This window comes from Nicotiana tabacum, chromosome 18 (genome assembly GCF_000715075.1).
Source record: "Nicotiana tabacum cultivar K326 chromosome 18, ASM71507v2, whole genome shotgun sequence".
Lineage (NCBI taxonomy): Eukaryota > Viridiplantae > Streptophyta > Magnoliopsida > Solanales > Solanaceae > Nicotiana > Nicotiana tabacum.
The window spans coordinates 122,048,003-122,068,840 of NC_134097.1; positions in this window are offsets into that span (position 1 = coordinate 122,048,003).

The window sequence follows — 20,838 nt, forward strand, 5'->3', positions numbered from 1 at the left end:
TGAAGCTGATTCATATAAAAATGCCAAACCCTCTATCAAAGAAGTTTGATTTTTCTCAAAGGTGCGCATATTGCTCAGATGCCTAGGGGCATGACATAGAGAAGTGTTAGAATCTGAAGAAAGCAATTTAGAAGCATATTGATGCAGGTGACATTGTCATGCAAAATCCAGATGCAGCAGACACTATCCAAAGTCCATCGCCTGTTCGTAATGAGATGCATATGGTGAGAATGATTTGTTTTGAAAAGGAATATGAGAATTCTTTTGAGATCCTCGAAGGTCCACGCGCTGCAAAGTTTTCAGTGCTATCAGAGGTTGATCTTAAGAACGAGCCAGCAAAGGGAACCCAAAAGCAATTTATTAAGAACAATGTGATGGAGGTTTGTGAGGGTCGTAGTAATGTTGATGCGGAATTCAGTGGCTAAGATGCCGAGCTTGACAATTGGAAAGACGCTCATTTCTTGGTTAGTCAGGGAGGAGTTTTGGTGGTTTATTTTGTTGTCATTTCTGTTGTCCGGGTTATTTCAGGGTTGTAATCCGGATATTGTCTGGTGACTCAAACCTTTCTATCCTTTTATTTTGCCTAGTTTGTTTAGTCATAGTAGCTCATCTAGTGTTGTCTAGGTTTGTTCTAGGTTTGTGACCCCAGTTTAGTTTGTTTGTTTTGTTGTTCAAACCCTTTCACCATCTGTCTAATGCAATTTTTTGTTTTCTGTAATTTCTAGTCATTTTCATTTAGTTCCCTTTTCTTTTTATAATTCTTTTCCTGATTGACTCTAGTGACATGACATGCACGCGTAATTCTCAACCTGGTTTGAAAAATCAGTTTAGTCACGAAGCAACGAAACAATGTTGAAGATGTAGGGACATTTGAGGGAAATAAGTGAAGGTAGTTTGAGATCACTTCAAGCCCGAATTGTGCGAAACTATGGCAGATAGAACATAAAATACACTATTGAAATGCATCATGCTGCATCGGGTGAAGATAACGGCAAGTTTGCCCCAAATTTGTAGGGGGCTGTTCGTGATAGTGAGAGTGAGAGTGTTGTCTAATGGTACTTTGTATGTAACAGATGTAGAAGGTGAATATGTGGATATGGTCATCAAGTCTGGCGCAATCAAAAGATGTTACGAATGTTTTCCTTGGTTTGTTTAATTGTGTTGTTTGTACTTCACATGTTTTGAAGATTGGAATGACGAAGGCATTTTGCTCTGCTATCTAAACACCTTATCCTTCGTTACCCCTTTGAGCCTTGTTTATTTTCTTTCATACCCCTCTTTCGGAATCAGTAGCAAAGATCAGAAACACAAGCGTGAAAGATAAGTAAAGGAAAAGGAGAAAAGAAAAGAACGAAAAGGGAGAGAAAAATGAAAATCAAAAAAAAGGAAAAAAAGAGAAAGAAAAGAATGAAAAGAAAAAAAAGAAGAAAAACAACAAAAAGAGAAAGAAACCAAAAAAGAGAAAGAAAAGAAAGAGAAAAGAGAAAATCACAACAACAAAGTAATTCCTATGTCATGAACTACATTCGACCTGATTCCTTTTAAGGATACGTAGGCAGCCTCACGGTTCGATCCCATCAAAATAAAAATCCAAAAGTCCCCAAGCAAGAAACTAGGGCAGAAGTTGTGGTTGTTGTAAGAAATCTGATTCCAAAAGTTGTAATTTTGAACTCATGTGAATTGTTTTGAGCCTTTGATATCCTTTCTTTTTAACCCTATCCAAAAGCCCACATTACGGTCCAAAGAAAGACCTTATGATCAGTCTTCGAGAGATGCCAAGTCAAGCAAGGAGAGGTAATTCATATCAGGGGTAACACTCTGGTCCAAGCAGAAATCCAAAAATGAGAGAGTCTTATTGGTGAAAACCCTCACGGGCACCGTAGGGTGACGGAGCTGAGAGAAATCCAAAAATGAGAGAGTCTTATTGGTGAAAACCCTCGCGGGTACCATAAGGCGACGGTAAGTTGAGAGAAAGAACAGAATGAGAGAGGCTTGATGGTGAAAACTCTTCGGGCACTACAAGTCGAATAAGGATTGTGAATCAGATTAGATAATTAGAGCATTGAAGTCCAGTTTCACGGTTTAGGGGTATAACAAGAGTTGAACATCAGACTTGTTTGACGGATTAGGCCACTTAATCAACATGTGTATGTCATGGTCATTAGAGTTGGTATCCACATCTGATAGGTTTCTACTTTGTAGTTTTCTTGTTAGGAATCATCTCTTTCCTTTGTCCTTTACTCTGTTCCTTTTGTCTTGTTTACTTCTTCTTCCTGAGTCTGTTTGGTCAGAATAAGTGAGAAATGACTTCAAAATTTGCCACCAGCTTTCCAATTGCACAAAATGGGATCTGGCCAGCACATCAAAGTGGCATAAGTTAGGAAAGAACAACAAACACACCGAGTTGGTAGCAATCAACATGCTTTGGAGTCCATCAGAAATACAAAGGTTTGGTATATTTTAATTCGTGAACAATGCAACAGATAGAGGATGTTGGGTGAACGGGTCAAAGGTATTCTCTGTGATGAGGTCAACAAAGAAAGTGGTTAACCAGTGACAAGCGAGGTCTTCCAAGCAGAAATCAAAGTTATCGTGACAAGTGAGGGAACAATAGACTTCAAGGCCAAGGCCAGTGATTTAAGTCAAGAAAAAACAGCATGCGCACTAAGTGAATGGCAATTAACGTGCTTTGGAATTCATGAGAAACACAAAGGTGCAGTACATGTCAACACAAGAGCACGATGCAACAGATGGATGGTGTTAGGTGGACAGATCAAAGGTATTTTTGGTAAAACACAAAGGTTGGTAAATGTCAGTTCATGAGCAATGCAACATATAGAAGGAATTGGGTCTAAACGGAGAAGGGGTATTTTCTGTGATAAGGACGATAGAGAAAGTGGTTAGTCCATAAACAAGCAAGGTCCTCGAGTGGAAATCAGTTATCATGGGAAGTGAAGGAGCAATCGCCCTCAAAGTCAAGGCGACAAACCAACCACCACATTTTAAACTGACAAGATTTTTCTTTGATTGAAACAGGGGCAGAAAATTTTGTTTGTTTCGGAGAAGCCCAGCGTAAGGAAAGGCAAGCGCCAGACAGGTTTGATTGTAAATATTCAGGACCCTCCTGGAAAATGGGACCTAGTTTAAAATTCAAAACAATCATGAGTAGCATAATCTAGCATAAATGTAACCCCAAGGAATATAAGTTGGCTTCAAAGTTTGCATGTTTGAGATAGTATTCAATTAAGAGTTGTCAGGACCCTCCTGAATAATGGGACCTAGCTTTAAAATTTCCATTGGATAACAAAATCTAGCGTAAGTTCTAGTGTAGGGTAATATAATTTAGCCGTGAAATTGTCACTCTTAAGATAAAACTTGACTTTTGATTTTCAGGACCCTCCTGGATAATGGGATGTAGTTTTAAGACCTTCGTAGTTAACAAGATTTAACGGAAGTCATACCTTTGAAAGATATAGCTTAGATTTAAAATTGTCATTTAGTTAAGAGTTGTCAGGACCCCCCTGGATAATGTGACCTAGCTTTCAAATTCTTAGTAATATTTGGTAATATGATTCAGTTTAACACTCACATATGTGCCCAGTTACCAGACTGGGGTAGAAAATTTTCTTTATTTTGTCTATTTTTGTTGAAATCAGGTACCCACTTGGAAAACAGGGAGAAACGGTTCAAGTCAGTAATCAGAAGCCCGCCTCGAGAGTAGGGAATACATTTAAGTCTAGCAATCAGGAGCCCGCATGGAGAGAAGAGAATACATTTCAAGTCAGCAGTCAGGAGCCCGCCTGAAGAACAGGGAATACATTTCAAGTCAGCAATCAGGAGTCCACCCGGAGAACAATAGAGTATAGCTCAAGTTTTAGTTTTCACGTTCTTATTGATATTTGGTAATGTGGTTCGTTTTACACTTACATATGTGCCCAGATACCCAAACTGGGGCAGAAAATTTTTCTTTGTTTTTGTCTATTTTGTTGAAGTCAGGAGCCCGCCTGGAGAGCAGGGAATATATTTCAAGTCAGCAGTCAGGAGCCCGCCTGGAGAGCATGGGAATACATTTCAAGTTAGCATTCAGGAGCCTGCCTGGAGAGCAGGTAATACATTTCAAGTCAGCAATCAGGAGCCCGCCTGGAGAACAAGGGAGTACGATTCAAGTTTTAGCTTTCAAATTCTTATTGATATTTGGTAATGTGATTCATTTTACACTTACATATGTACCCAGATACCCAAACGGGGGAAAATTTTTTCTTTGTTTTTGTCTACTTTGTTGAAGTCAGGAGCCCGCCTGGAGAGCAGGGAATACATTTCAAGTTAGGAGTCAGGAGCCCCCCTAGAGAGCAGGGAATACATTCAAGTTTAGCAATCAGGAGCCCGCCTGGAAAGCATGGGAATATAATTCAAGTTCAACAGTCAGGAGCACACCTGGAGAGCAAGGGAATACATTTCAAGTTCAGCAATCAGGCGCCCACCTGGAGAGCACGGGAATACAATTCAAGTTCAGCAGTCAGGCGCCCACCTGGAGAGCACGGGAATACAATTCAAGTTTAACAATCAGGCGTCCACCTGAAGAAAAGGAAAAGTATCTCAGATTGCAATTCAAGTCAGCAACCAAAGAAGCTCGCGGTAAGAATGCGAGTCAACAGTCCGAGGTGATCAACAGAAGTTAGTCACAATAAAGAGAAAAAAAAAGAGAAAGGCAAGAAGTGAATCCAAATGCAGAAGTTGATGGAAGATGTGAACTGCTTAAGACATGGTGGAAGTCACAAGCACTACATGTCCGGTCTTGATCCAAAAAGCTGTAGAAGAACGAGCTAGCACCTGCAGCTAACAAGCGCCAAGGTTCAAATCTAAAGTCTGCATGAAGAACCATTCAAGACTCAAGATCAAGCTTCAGAAGACTTATAGATAGGAATCCTGTGATTCGTAGTTGACAGGTTTAGTTAGTCTTTTTCATTTGATTTTTGATGTAATAACAGGAACCGCGGACCGGACCTCGGCGGAACGGCACCTCGACCAGCTCTCCACCTTGGCATACTCCATCACCTCGCTCACCTCTGAACTACACGTGGCCTGATTCCTTTATAGCCAAGGATATGTAGGCAGCTCAGATACCAGGGCTCGGTAACATTCCCCTCTCTCTTAGTTTTAGTCTCTCCAAATCAGGGTCGGGTCAAAATATCTATCTAATCGTTCTTTGTCCGAAAATGCTTTGCATTTCCAGTCAAAGAGGGGCAGCTGTAGACATGTGATTTTTGACCCTCCCCAAGATTTTTCACATTTGTACCTGTGGAGGGTTAAGGTTAGGGTTGACTCTGGTAGACCCTTTTTGTAAAACAGGTTTTCCAATTTCTATAAGAAAAATCAATGGACCATGATTCCTTCCCCTATTTTTTGGCATAATGACCGTTTTGCAAATGTTGCCCCTTCCCAATTCCAAATGAATTTTGAGGCCGGGGAGGACTACTTTATGGGAAAAATGACACTTCATTGACAAACTTGTCTGTTCTTTTACGAAAATGGCCCTTCGACAACTGAAGATATTCTAAGGCTATCTCGGCAAGAACGATTTAAGACATTACTGAAGATGGATCGGGTTATTTTGACCAAAACTCCAAACTACATTTATTTGACCATTGACTCTTTTTTTCTTTTCTTTTTCAAAAAATAAGGCCGAACCTTTGGTATGTTGCCTACGTATCCCACATCCGGTAAGAATCAGACTTGCGTAGTTTGGTCAGCTTTGACACATTTGAAAAGGACACAGTATTTGACTCTTTTGAAATGACTCTCTTTCTTTTCCTCTTTTTTGAAAATTTTTTGGCAGAGTTTTGGGAAATTTTCCAAATATCAGGGATTTTTCAGAACCGGGCTTTATTTTCCTTCCCTACATCACTCTTGGTTTTTCTTTTGCTTTATCTCCCCTAGCCGGTCAGCATGCAGGCTGAAACAAATAAATGTTCACATAGCACATAGGTTGCATCAGGATGGTCTGTTGTTTTGGGTCAGCCTGTCTTAGACAGACCCAACCCCTGTGTTGAGTCCCCTAAGTCAAATGTACATAATGCAAACAAGCGCTCTTACTAGGGATCCGGCATGAGGCTGTATTTTTCTAGGTTTAAATCCTGGGGTTGTGCTCTAGACCTAGGTTACCCGAGCAGACAACTGGGGCCGAAGAGGGGCAATGTACCAGGAGCACTAAAGTCTACCCGGCATTGTTACTAACCCAGCCTCGTTCTATTTGGTATAATTTCTATAGAAAAAGAGGACCACACGAACATGTGCACCATTTTCAGAAGACTTAGAGGGGTGGCGTAAAAAACAGTTATATAAATATTAAAGCGGTAAACAGATAGCATTTACCACAAAAGGTTCACAGAATACCGTAATATTAACAATAAATGAAGCCAAGTAAAAATTAAATTAATAAGCTCGAATTATTGAACCTTGAACCAGAAGTTCTGGGTTCTTATCCCCGGCAGAGTCGCCAGAGCTGTCACACCTCCTTTTTCTATCCCGAAAAGGGTATAAGGGAGTTTTTTCCAATTTTATGTAACAATCGAAACGGGATTAATTAATTAAAAATCATATTTGTCACTTGGGATAATTTATGGTGTCCCAAGTCACCGGTTTAGAATTCCAAATCGAGGAAAGATTTGACTTTGTTTATGTCTGCGAACACAGAAATCCGGGTAAGGAATTCTGTTAACCCGGGAGAAGGTGTTAGGCATTCCCGAGTTCCGTGGTTCTAGCACGGTCGCTTTGATCATACTTGGCTTATTAAAATGGTTAATTATTGACATTAGATCCTATGTGCATTTACCCTTTACCGCAGAAATTATCTTGAACGGGTCACGCGCACATGTACCCATTTGTTTGACACGTCAAAAATCATATCACGCAAATGTGTCCACAGTTATAACGCTTTATTATTATTAAGGAAAAGTTTGGCCAAAGTTGCACGAACGCATACTCCGGTTTTGTTTTTAGAATCGCAATCATGTCACGCGAATGTGTCCACAACCGTGATAGTATATTAAATGTGCCTAAAGCAAACTACGAACATTTGTCATTTTATATCTAAGTTGTGGAATTAATACGAGGGCCATGTATGAATGAACGGTGGATGGCACACCTCAAACTATATGAACTAAATTAATTAGCGGCCTATTAAAACCAATTCTATTATTAAGAAAGTTTGATCGAAGTTGCGCGAATGCATATTCCGAATTGATTTTTTAGAATCGTAATTTTGTCACGCGAACGTGTGCACAATCACAATAATATTTTGAACGCGCCTAAACGTTTTTCTACGAATATTCATTATTAATAACTAATAAAAGTATGTTGTGAGGGCCTTAGGTGGTATAGTTAAATGGCACACCTCATTCCATTCTTTAAGAGTCATTTTTTAACTAGGCCTAAAGACACTTGCATTTGCAATGGTTTGAACTTAAAAAGGATTATTGGTTGTGAATAAATTTGGCAGTGGGTTATTTAACAGAATGGACCAACATGTTAGTCCCTTGGGCTGTTAAAGTCGAATGGGCCTAACTACTGAAGAGGAATGTCCGGGGCATTGGGCCTGGGAAATGAATCCAAAATAAAAGGGAAGGGCCTGAGACCTGCGAGCCTAGCTTGGGACCAACCGTCTCATTTGGGCCATTTAATTGGCATGGCCGATCCAAAGGGTGTTGTTCTGCATTTCAAACATCTATTACACTTTGATTAACCCAAACATTAATTTACATTAGACTAAGTGATTTCATCAAATCTAATAAAAGAGATTCACCATCTAATTTAAATCTAAACTGCATTTTTAAATACTCAAACCACATGTATTTTAAAGATCAAAACTACTATAAACTTATGTGAATGCAAACATACAATGATTCCAACAGTATAATACTTCAGACATTTCAACTAAGTGTTACAACGGCAACCATAGATCCCAAATTCATTCAAGTACTTAAACCAAAAGCTAAACAACGAAATCTTAACCTGAATCTAATCATGAACTAAACATCATTACTAACCTAGGCAAATTTAAACAAATTCCAACAGTGAAAGGTTCCTTATATACATTAAATCCATGTTGTAACAGTCCAAAACCAAATACACGACAGAAAAGTTCAACCCAGTGTAGACATGTGATTTTTGACCCTCCCCAAGATTTTTCATATTTTAACGTAAAATATTTAATTTAGGCCTAATATATCTATTTCAACTATTTTTTGACTTCTTTCCTTTATTTTCATTATAAAAATGGAAAATTACAAAAATAATATGTTAGCTTACGTATCTTTCATAAATTTAAATAAGAAAATATACAAAAAATAGCTTATTTTTATCTTTACATAATCTTGAAAATACAAAAAAAAGTATATAATAGTTTCATGTTAGCCTTTGCATTGTGTAGTATTTTTATTTTATTTTAAAAGAAGTCAATTAAGGTGTTGGATCATAATTTTAAGAGTTTTAGAACGCAATTCTTGGCCCAATTCGGATTAGTCCATTAAGACTAGGGACCCTTCTAGACTCTTCTTTGGAACAAAAAACAAATAAAAAAGACCTTATGGACTTAACACAAAAAGACCTAGGGACTAATTGACCAAATACACAAAAATACACCTAAACCTAGACTCTACATATAAAGGGATGCTTAAAAATCCGAAAGGGGCTAGAGCCTAAGAGACTAAAAAAAATCAAGCAGCTGAGCAACAGGACCCCCGTCCCCCTGAAGATCGTCTTCTTCAGTCCACCCCCTCCCCGTCATCGTCTTCTTCAGAGGACACAAACAAAACCTGCCAAAGTCGCTCCTTCTCCTTCATCTCACAAACAACAACCCCTTTTCTCTTCACCTCACCCCAAACGACACTTCAACTTCTCCTCTTATCAAACTAGTGACGAATTCGCCAGAAAACGCCACGACGCACACACCAGGTGTATAAAAGTGAGAGGTGACTGCTCGTTCTTCACTGCCCAAACACCAAGAACAGAACACAGTGACACAAGATCTCTAACAAGCTCGAGTTGATTCTGTCTGTCACCTATCGAGGCTGGTTCGTGGTTCTACTCATTGTTGAGTTTCAAACTAGTAAAGTAAGATGCTTTATTTGAGGTCCATGCTTTCTTATGTTTCAGTTTGACAACAAAATGTCTCTGCCTGTTTTCGTGCTTTTGGTGTTTAATGTGGTGATTTGCAGCGTTAGTTTTAGACTTGTTTGAGCTGGTTCTTTGTTTCGAATTTCTTTTTTTATTATAAGAAAGTAGGGAAATTCACATTTTGTTCTGCAAATCTGTACCAACATGCGCTTATATGGGTCATGAGAGCATTCAGATAGAATGTGAATAACTAATAAATTAGAGTGTAGTTGGCATGGATGGAAGGTGGAATTTCCTAATATAATTAATCCTCACCTTGTTGCTCTCTTCCTACACAAAGTTTTGATTGCCAACAAATGGAGACGACGCTATCAGTTGTACTATATTCCGTTGTGATTAGTGATTAGAAAGATTCTATCTGTTATGGTAATTGTTTTAGGTGAAATCGATTCCAGCATTATTATGTGATGGTTATTTAGTGCTAATAATTGTTTCGGTTTCGATTTACCGAGATTATAAAAGTGAACTGCTTAAATTTCATTTGGAACCACTAGCCCCTTTTACTCACTGTTTGAATGTGGGTGTGATTAATTAAATATATTGTCATGGCTACAGGTACGGTTCCCGTGACGTAGTTGTGATAATTCATTTCAACTTAGTTCTAAATATGAATATCCGTAGTTTACTTAATTGAATGCCTTTCCTTTAATAAAATCGAGGCATGCCATTTAGTTGATTTTCCATGGTCCTCGCAAAGTTGAAAGTCCGTAGTTGCTTTTGGCACGTTATGTTAAAATTACCTTCCTAAACTCGGGTGTGCATTTCATGTGACCCAAATCCCAATCTTAACAATGTTAAATAGAAAATGTCTCGGACTGCGGGTGCATTTCATGTGATGCAGTCCAAAGACGTGATTTAGATGACGTTGAAATCTTCCTTAAAATAATTGAAAGCGGTTTAAAGTTAAAATTTGCACATAGGTTCGTAATTGTTTAAAATCAGATAATTAAGTTGAATATAACAGTTGAGAGACCGTGCTAGAACCACGGAACTCGGAAATGCCTAACACCTTCTCTCGGGTTAACAGAATTCCTTACTCGGATTTCTGGTTCGCGGACTGTTAAACAGAGTCAATCCTTTTCTCGATTCGGGATTTGAACCGGTGACTTGAGACGCCATAAATTATCCCAAGTGGCGACTCTGAATCTTTTAATAATAAATCTCGTTTCGATTGTCACTTAAATTAGAAAAACTCTTTTATACGCCCTTTCGGGGTGTAAGTAAAAAGAAGGTGTGACATCCAGCTGAAACCAAAATGACAAATCTAAAGTCCAAATACAATCCCAAGATATACTATCAACAGCATGAATAAACATAATAGATCATATAGTGAAACTAATGTGTTGCAGGAAACAGAGAAAAATTATAAATAACAATCAACTAATACTAATGCTTAAATCTCCACATTCGATTACATGCTTCAAGTTTGAGCTTCACATTCAATAAAGTCCAAAGAGGAACCTGGGTATCAAAATAAACCAAAGAGAATGAAGATTTCAGCAGTAGCATTAGAGTAAGTAAATCAGCAGATCAAACACAACAATGTTCAGCTCCTTAGACCATTTTTAACCCAGATAAACAGGAATTCCTTGCATCTTTCGAATTCTGACTAACAATCAAGACTCAAGAGCAAAATCAAGACCAATTTCGACCCAAAAGATGCAGGAATTTTTAGTATTTTTTTAGAGTATCAAAGGCTGCTCAAAATGAAGGGAAAGAGGTCTTTATATAGGCATGCCTAAGTAGCCCTAGCCTAGCTAACCATTTCCCTTTTTACCCCTCGAATTCTTGATTGTTTTACCCCTTTTAACCCTTCAAAATATCTGAAACCCCTTCTTTTAACAAACTAGCTCTAAACTTATCCTGTAGAAGCTTCCTCCCAACAGAAAATGATTCCCTACCCTCAAATACCTAAAACACCCTTGACACCCTTGCAATTTACATTCAGAAAATCAATATGGGTCAAATTTGACCCAAGCCCCAAACCAAAAACCTGGGCTTGTCTGGCCCAACAGGACTAAACCAATCAACCCAAAAGAAAGACCTAGGCATCAGACTCTGAGTGGTAACCTTAAGACTTACTGATTTCAATTAACAAATAATATCAAATTAATTAAAGTAAATTGTGACTGACCTTGAACTAAAACATGCTGAAAATGTATCGATGATTAACTAATTTGAACAAACTGGATAACAACAACTAATCAGGGCAAATAAATAACACAAACAAATTCAGATGAACAACTTTAAAATTGAAAGAAGAAAATAGAAAACAAACGGAACAAAAGCAAACCATAGAAAACCAAAGAGAATGAATGACGTATTGGCTAAGTCCAAAGACTATTCCTTCATTACTTTTTTCCGGTCAGAAGAAGAGGAACATGAAGAAACTGATTAAAAAAAGGTGGAAGAAAAGGAAAGAAAATAGAAGAAGAATCACAGAAATGGGTAGAGGGAAAACAAGAGAAAATACCTAGTGATTAACTTGAAGAAATTCTGGCTACTTTGATTTAAACCCAAAACTCATGTTAGTCGCATGTTCTTTGTCAAGAACCAACGACCAACATCAATTTTGGTTAAATCAGCCCTGGAACTTGAAGGCTTGACTCTTAACTTTGCATGCCACAGATCCGAAGTTAGGGTAAATTTGGGGCTTTAGGGTTTCGGGGTGTTGATTTTAGATCTAAAATTCGAGAAGATTGAGAGAGATTCGAGGGACATGGTTTGGGTATTGTTAGAAAGGAGGTTACAGGGATTCTAGGGTGTAATTTTGGGGCGAATTGGGGCTATGCCGCCGATGGAGATGGTGGGGAATTTTAGGGCGGCGCTAGGGTTTTGGTTCTCTGAATCTGAAAGATGTGAAATGAGGCCGATGGAACTACGGGATAGGGATCGTTCAGACATTCTTATACTATGCCTATGACTAGTTCTCATCCGTTCGATGAGAAGAAAATCAACGGATGAGATTTGTTTGAACAAATACGACGTCGTTTGGCTTGGGGAGGGGCTGGACCGGGTAGGGATTGGGACTGGGCGGATAGGGTCGAAATTGTTTGGATTTTCCACTGAATTTGCCCAATTTCGGGGCTTTAAATCAAACTCTCAATTTTCCCTTTCTTTTGTTTCCTTTTATAATTGTTTTCTTTTCCTTTTCAATTAATTAAAAACCTAAATTAGACTCTTAAATTAAACTAGGTTGTAAAACTAAGCTAATTATCTACTAAGATATTTATGAAAGTTAATTACTCCTAAATTAAAAGAAGAAATCACTGATTTAATACTAAAAGGCAAAAATGCAAAAATAGACCAATTTTGATTTTCAATTTTAATAAAGCAAATAATTGACTAATTAACCTTAAAAATATATAAAAAAAATTGCCTAAATGCAATGCATGGTATTTTTATTTTATTTTTTTCTTTTTCGTGATTTTTAACAAAAATAAACATACACAGAAAATGCAAATAATTAGCACAAATTTCCACAAAATCCTATAAAATTGTAAAAAAAAATGGAAAAAATTATTTTTCTTGTATTTTATGGGAGTAATTCACATAAAGCAAAAATCACGTGCTCACAGAAGTAATCAATGGCTACCAGAATAAACCTGTGTCCGTTCGAAGCGGTGGGCTCAATCGGACCAATAACATCCATTCCCCAGGCGGCGAATGGCCAAGGTGAGCTTGTTGCATTAAGCTCATTCGGTGGCACTTTATCATATCAGTGTGTACCTGACATTGGAAGCATTTGCGGACATACTGGATGCAATCTGTCTCCATGGTCATCCAAAAGTAACCGGCCCTAAGTATCTTCTTAGCCAAGATAAAACCATTCATGTGCGGGCCACAGGTTCCGACATGCACGTCCTCAAGCAGTTTAGAAGCTTCTTTTGCGTTGACACATCTTAGCAGTCCCAAATCGGGAGTTCTTCTGTACAGATTTCCTCCGCTATGGAAGAAGCGATTGGACAGTCTTCGGAGTGTGCATTTCTAGGTGTGATTTGCATGCTCCAAATATTCTCCCTTTGACAAATACTCTTTGATGTCATGGAACCAAGGCTTTCCATTTGTTTCTTCTTCAACATGAGCACAATAAGCTGGTTGATTATGGATTTTCACTCGAATAGGATCGATATAATTCTTATTTGGATGTTGTATCACAGATGACAAGGTGGCCAATGCATCGGCAAACTCATTCTGAATTCTGGGTACGTATCGAAATTCTATCTTTGTGAACCTCTTTCTTAATTCCTGCACATGGTGCAGATATGGCAATATCTTGGAAATCTGGGTGGCCCACTCTTCTTGTACCTAGTGCACAAGCAAGTCTGAATCACCGATTACCAGCAGCTCCTGAATATTCATGTCGACTGCCATGTTGAGTCCTAGTATGCAGGCTTCATATTCTGCCATGTTGTTGGTGCAGGGAAATCTGAGTTTAGTAGATACGGATAATGTTGACTGGTTTCTGATACCAAAACTGCTCCAATGCCCGCTCCTTTGAAATTTGCAGGTCTGTCAAAGAACACCCTCCAACCGTCGTATGCTTCGGTAATGTCCTCTCCTACGAATGACACCTCTTCATCAGGAAAATATGTTTTCAAGGGATCATATTCTCCTCCCACCGGATTTTCAGCAAGATGATCTGTCAATACTTGCCTTTTGACTTCTTTTGGAGTTACGTAGACGATATCAAACTCACTCAACAGTATCTGACATTTGGCTAACTTTCCAGTCGGCATGGGTTTCTGGAATATGTACTTTAGAGGGTCCATCCTGGATATGAGGTATGTAGTGTAGGCACAAAAGTAATGCCTCAATTTTTGAGTTGTCCAGGGCGAAGCACAGCAAGTGCGCTCCAGCAAAGAGTACCGTGCTTCTTAAGGTGTAAACTTCTTACTCAGGTAGTATATTACATGCTCCTTTCTTCCTGTCTCATCATATTGTCCCAAAACGCATCTGAAGGCTCTATCCAATATAGATAGATAGAGTAGCAAAGGCTGCCCCGGCTCTAGCGGGACCAAAACTGGTGGGGTGGATAAGTACTCTTTGATTTTGTCAAAGGCCCTCTGACAATCCTCTTTCCAGCTTGTTTCGACATCTTTCCTGAGCATCTTGAAGATGGGTTCACATATAACTGTGGACTGTGCTATGAATCAACTGATATAGTTTAGACGCCTTAGGAAGCTCATCACGTCCTTTTTGCTCTTAGGTGGTGGTAAATCCTGAATAGCCTTGACTTTAAACGGATCCAGCTCGATCCCTGGACGATTGACAATGAATCCCAATAAATTTCCTTCGGGAACCCCGAATGCACACTTTGCGGGGTTCAGTTTCAAGTTGTACCTCCTTAGCCTGTCAAAGAACTTTCTCAAGTCCGCTATGTGATCCGCGGCCCTTTTGGATTTGATATAGTTGTCATGGCTCTCATGTAGGTAGCCTCAGCGTTCTTTAGATCAAATGGCATCATCTTGTAGCAGTATACCCCCCAAGGTGTGATAAAATCTATTTTCTCTGCGTCTTCTTCGTCCATCCAGATCTGGTGATAACCCGTGAAGCTGGACCGGATTCGAGGGACATGGTTTGGATCTGGAAATAACTAGAACCTTTCTTCCTTTTACTTTTGCTCTATACTTGGAGTCGTTTATAGGTTTGGATCTGTTTGTTTGAATCAAAATTCAATACCAGTTGGTTTGGTCAAGGTTGTATTTGGGTGTTCTTTTTTTTGGTTTCTACTGGGTTCATACTATTCCTGGTTTGGTCGAGTTAAGCTCTGGGCTGTTGTTGATTTCTGCCCGTTACTGCTGCTTGTTGATTGTTGAATACTAGTTGATTACTTGCTGCTGACCTCTCCTTTTCTATTTGATTCGATTTCCAGGTACACATCTTAGACTGCTTCAATGTATTGTCTCCTGTCGGAATAGCGAAAATGAAACTGAAGTTTCCTGCCGTAGATCTGTTGTCCTCATAGTTTCATTATGTTTTTATATAACTTATGTAGTTTGGTTTGTTGTATGCTGTAATTAATTGGAGTGTATAACTGGACTGATTAAGTTGAATTATGTAGGTTGCTGGACTGTTGATTTATGGTTATTCTAGCTTTAGACTTAGTATGGTTAGTATTTATTTAGTTGAGCATTTGGTTGTTTAAAATTTAAGAACCAAAAGCAGTTTAAAATTACAACCAAGTTGAAAGCAGGAGGCACTGACCACATCAAGTTCATTTCTAAGCCAAACGTGTTTGGGTATTCGAGGGACATGGTTTGGGTATTGTTAGAAAGGAGGTTACAGGGATTCTAGGGTGTAATTTTGGGGCGAATTGGGGCTATGCCGCCGACGGAGATGGTGGGGAATTTTAGGGCGGCGCTAGGGTTTTGGTTCTCTGAATCTGAAAGATGTGAAATGAGGCCGATGGAACTGCGGGATAGGGATCGTTCAGACATTCTTATACTATGCCTATGACTAGTTCTCATCCGTTCGATGAGAAGAAAATCAACGAATGAGATTTGTTTGAACAAATACGACGTCGTTTGGCTTGGGGAGGGGCTGGACCGGGTGGGGATTGGGACTGGGCGGATAGGGTCGAAATTGTTTGGATTTTCCACTGAATTTGCCCAATTTCGGGGCTTTAAATCAAACTCTCAATTTTCCCTTTCTTTTGTTTCCTTTTATAATTGTTTTCTTTTCCTTTTCAATTAATTAAAAACCTAAATTAGACTCTTAAATTAAACTAGGTTGTAAAACTAAGCTAATTATCTACTAAGATATTTATGAAAGTTAATTACTCCTAAATTAAAAGAAGAAATCACTGATTTAATACTAAAAGGCAAAAATGCAAAAATAGACCAATTTTGATTTTCAATTTTAATAAAGCAAATAATTGACTAATTAACCTTAAAAATATATAAAAAAAATTGCCTAAATGCAATGCATGGTATTTTATTTATTTTTTTGCTTTTTCGTGATTTTTAACAAAAATAAACATACACAGAAAATGCAAATAATTAGCACAAATTTCCACAAAATCCTATAAAATTGTAAAAAAAATGGAAAAAATTATTTTTCTTGTATTTTATGGGAGTAATTCACATAAAGCAAAAATCACATGCTCACAGAAGTAATCAATGGCTACCAGAATAAACCTGTGTCCGTTCGAAGCGGTGGGCTCAATCGGACCAATAACATCCATTCCCCAGGCGGCGAATGGCCAAGGTGAGCTTGTTGCATTGAGCTCATTCGGTGGCACTTTATCATATCGGTGTGTACCTGACATTGGAAGCATTTGCGGACATACTGGATGCAATCTGTCTCCATGGTCATCCAAAAGTAACCGGCCCTAAGTATCTTCTTAGCCAAGATAAAACCATTCATGTGCGGGCCACAGGTTCCGACATGCACGTCCTCAAGCAGTTTAGAAGCTTCTTTTGCGTCGACACATCTTAGCAGTCCAAAATCGGGAGTTCTTCTGTACAGATTTCCTCCGCTATGGAAGAAGCGATTGGACAGTCTCCGGAGTGTGCATTTCTAGGTGTGATTTGCATGCTCCAAATATTCTCCCTTTGACAAATACTCTTTGATGTCATGGAACCAAGGCTTTCCATTTGTTTCTTCTTCAACATGAGCACAATAAGCTGGTTGATTATGGATTTTCACTCGAATAGGATCGATATAATTCTTATCTGGATGTTGTATCATAGATGACAAGGTGGCCAATGCATCGGCAAACTCATTCTGAATTCTGGGTACGTATCGAAATTCTATCTTTGTGAACCTCTTTCTTAATTCCTGCACATGGTGCAGATATGGCAATATCTTGGAAATCTGGGTGGCCCACTCTTCTTGTACCTAGTGCACAAGCAAGTTTGAATCACTGATTACCAGCAGCTCCTGAATATTCATGTCGACTGCCATGTTGAGTCCTAGTATGCAGGCTTCATATTCTGCCATGTTGTTGGTGCAGGGAAATCTGAGTTTAGTAGATACGGATAATGTTGACTGGTTTCTGATACCAAAACTGCTCCAATGCCCACTCCTTTGAAATTTGCAGGTCTGTCAAAGAACACCCTCCAACCGTCGTATGCTTCGGTAATGTCCTCTCCTACGAATGACACCTCTTCATCAGGAAAATATGTTTTCAAGGGATCATATTCTCCTCCCACCGGATTTTCAGCAAGATGATCTGTCAATACTTGCCCTTTGACTTCTTTTGGAGTTACGTAGACGATATCGAACTCACTCAACAGTATCTGACATTTGGCTAACTTTCCAGTCGGCATGGGTTTCTGGAATATGTACTTTAGAGGGTCCATCCTGGATATGAGGTATGTAGTGTAGGCACAAAAGTAATGCCTCAATTTTTGAGTTGTCCAGGGCGAAGCACAGCAAGTGCGCTCCAGCAAAGAGTACCGTGCTTCTTAAGGTGTAAACTTCTTACTCAGGTAGTATATTACATGCTCCTTTCTTCCTGTCTCATCATATTGTCCCAAAACGCATCTGAAGGCTCTATCCAATATAGATAGATAGAGTAGCAAAGGCTGCCCCGGCTCTAGCGGGACCAAAACTGGTGGGGTGGATAAGTACTCTTTGATTTTGTCAAAGGCCCTCTGACAATCCTCTTTCCAGCTTGTTTCGGCATCTTTCCTGAGCATCTTGAAGATGGGTTCACATATAACTGTGGACTGTGCTATGAATCAACTGATATAGTTTAGACGCCTTAGGAAGCTCATCACGTCCTTTTTGCTCTTAGGTGGTGGTAACTCCTGAATAGCCTTGACTTTAGACGGATCCAGCTCGATCCCTGGACGATTGACAATGAATCCCAATAAATTTCCTGCGGGAACCCCGAATGCACACTTTGCGGGGTTCAGTTTCAAGTTGTACATCCTTAGCCTGTCAAAGAACTTTCTCAAGTTCGCTATGTGATCCGCGGCCCTTTTGGATTTGATATAGTTGTCATGGCTCTCATGTAGGTAGCCTCAGCATTCTTTAGATCAAATGGCATCATCTTGTAGCAGTATACCCCCCAAGGTGTGATAAAATCTATTTTCTCTGCGTCTTCTTCATCCATCCAGATCTGGTGATAACCCGTGAAGCAATCCACAAAGGATTGGAGTTCATGCTTAGCGCAGTTGTCGATCAAAATGTGTATGTTTGGCAGTGGAAAGTCGTCCTTTGGACTTGCTCTGTTTAAATCTCTATAGTCAACACATACCCCGACTTTCCCATCTTTTTTCAGAACCGACACAATGTTGGCTAACCAAGTTGGGTACTCAACCACCCTGAGAACTTTGGCTTTGATCTGCTTGGTAATTTCCTCATTGATATTCAGGCTCATATCTGGTTTGAACTTTCGGAGTGTTTCTGCTTTACTGGCGGACACATGGGATTAGTAGGAAACTTGTGAGTCACTATAGACGTGCTCAAGCCGGTCATGTCATCATATGACCATGCAAAAATGTCCTCATATTCCTTTAGAAAACGGATGTATTCTTCCTTCTCTGTTGGTGATAAGTGAATGCTGATGCGAGTCTCCTTGTTGGTCTCGGCGTCCCCCAAATTTACTGCTTCGATTTCGTCCAGATTGGACTTAGGCTTATTCTCAATGTTTTCAACCTCCCTGACAATTTCCTCGGGTATTTCATCCTTTTCATCTGAATCGCTATTCTTATGTTACGTTGCCTCATTAAATGTCACAGTCACTGGTTCATCAGGAAAAGTAATAATAACGTTGTAGAAAGAAAAAAGTGCAAAGATAGTAATGAATAATAAAGTGCAAATGCATTTGATTAAAATCGAAAAAACATCCAGACAAGTACGGCTCGATGAATCGAGCATTTATTTTGAAACAAGTAAATCTTAAAACAAAATTACTGGAAATCTTAAATGCCTAGAATGGCTATAGAAGTAAAATCTGCCAAGTTACCTAGGGACTCGGCAGGCTCGAGATAGTGTGACGGTCCAATTCCTTAGAGTAGTTCCCTTCTTTACGGTTTGAATAGTGAGGCCTTATTCTTCTTCCTCCTCCTCCTTCTCAATTATGGAATTGTAGTCCATGTCCTCATCCTCCAAGAACAGATTCTTTAACCCAGCTAATGTTTTCTCTTCTATAGTTCCCCATATTGTATCAGCTTGGTAAAAAGCTTGATCTAGATATGGTACTGGTTGCTCGAGAGGGTAATATAGTCCGTGCCATGGAGGCGACCAGTCATTATACTCTTGCCATGTGTACTGATATCCGAACGCAAAGGTGGTACCATGACCATTCAGTCGTATCGGTTTAGTGATACCTTGGAGGTTCTTCCCCAACCCTTTGCCGGGTTCATATCCAGACCAGGCCAATATGCTTTCTATTTTACTACTCTACCATTTATCTTTCTCGACAACATTGACACGTTCAATGTGATGATAGGTTTCCCCTCCTAGCCTTCTTCTATGTCCAATGACCGGGATGGTTTGACTGGTGTAAATGGGGTTACTTCCATCTCCGTGAATGATCACCTCCTGACGATTCTATTAGAACTTCACTACTTGATGTAGTGTGGAAGGCACGGCTCCAGCGGCATGGATCCATGGTCGGCCCAACAGAAGATTATATGGGGTTGGTATGTCGAGCACCTGGAACTCGACGTCGAACCAAGTTGGCCCCTTCTGCAAGCAAAGGTTGATTTCCCCGATTGTGGCCCTTTGGGACCTATTGAAAGCTTTCACACTCATGTTTCCTACCCGTATTTCATGAAAACCTTTGTCCAACCTTTCCAGAGTGTCCAATTGACAAATATTGAGGCTTGAACCTTCGTCAACCAAGACCCTAAATTGCATCGTGATATGCAATGCTCGATTGTGATTCTACCCCTCAGGCGGTAGCTCATCTTCGTGGAAGATAATCTTATGACTTTCCAGTATTTTCCGTACCATATTGGCCATTTCTCCACCAATGATGTTATTGGGTACATAAGTCTCGCTCAACACCTTCATTAAAGCATTCTTATGTGCCTTTGAATTTTGCAACAGTGACAGGATGGATATCTGAGCTGGGGTTTTGTTCAGATGGTTAACGACGGAATACTCCTTTGCTTGTACTTTGCTCCACAAGTCATCTGGCCCTATCTCAATGACAGGCTGTCTGGTAGTGGCATCCTTACTTGATCCTCCCAAGCAGCATCAGATTCTTCTACCTTTGCCTTCCCTTTTCGCCGAGCTTCAGCAACGTAATCCTAAGGTATTGCTTTTGAGTGGAAAGGAGGTGTGGTTAATACTATCACTGTAAAAGGTATGACCACTTCTACTTCAAACGGAGAATGGGTGTCCGTGGGCGGAGCCACCTCTACCTCAAATGGAACTAATGCAGCTACCTCAACCTCGATTAGGGACTAAGTCTGTACTACAATAGGAGTAAGTGTGACCGAGGGTTTAAAGTCATCACCCTCTCGAATAAGCCCAATCGACCCCTTAGGGTCCCATTCTTCGTTCGTCTCTATCACATGTACCCCACCACCTATATGATCGGGGAGAGGGTTGTTGCGGACATTGGGTGCGGCTTCCTTTGCATGTATGATCTTGTTGTCAATTAACGTCTGGATCTTATCTTTCAATGTTCGACACTCATCAGTGGTATGCCCTTTCATACCAGAGTGGTATGCACATGTTTTGTTTGGATTGACCCATTGG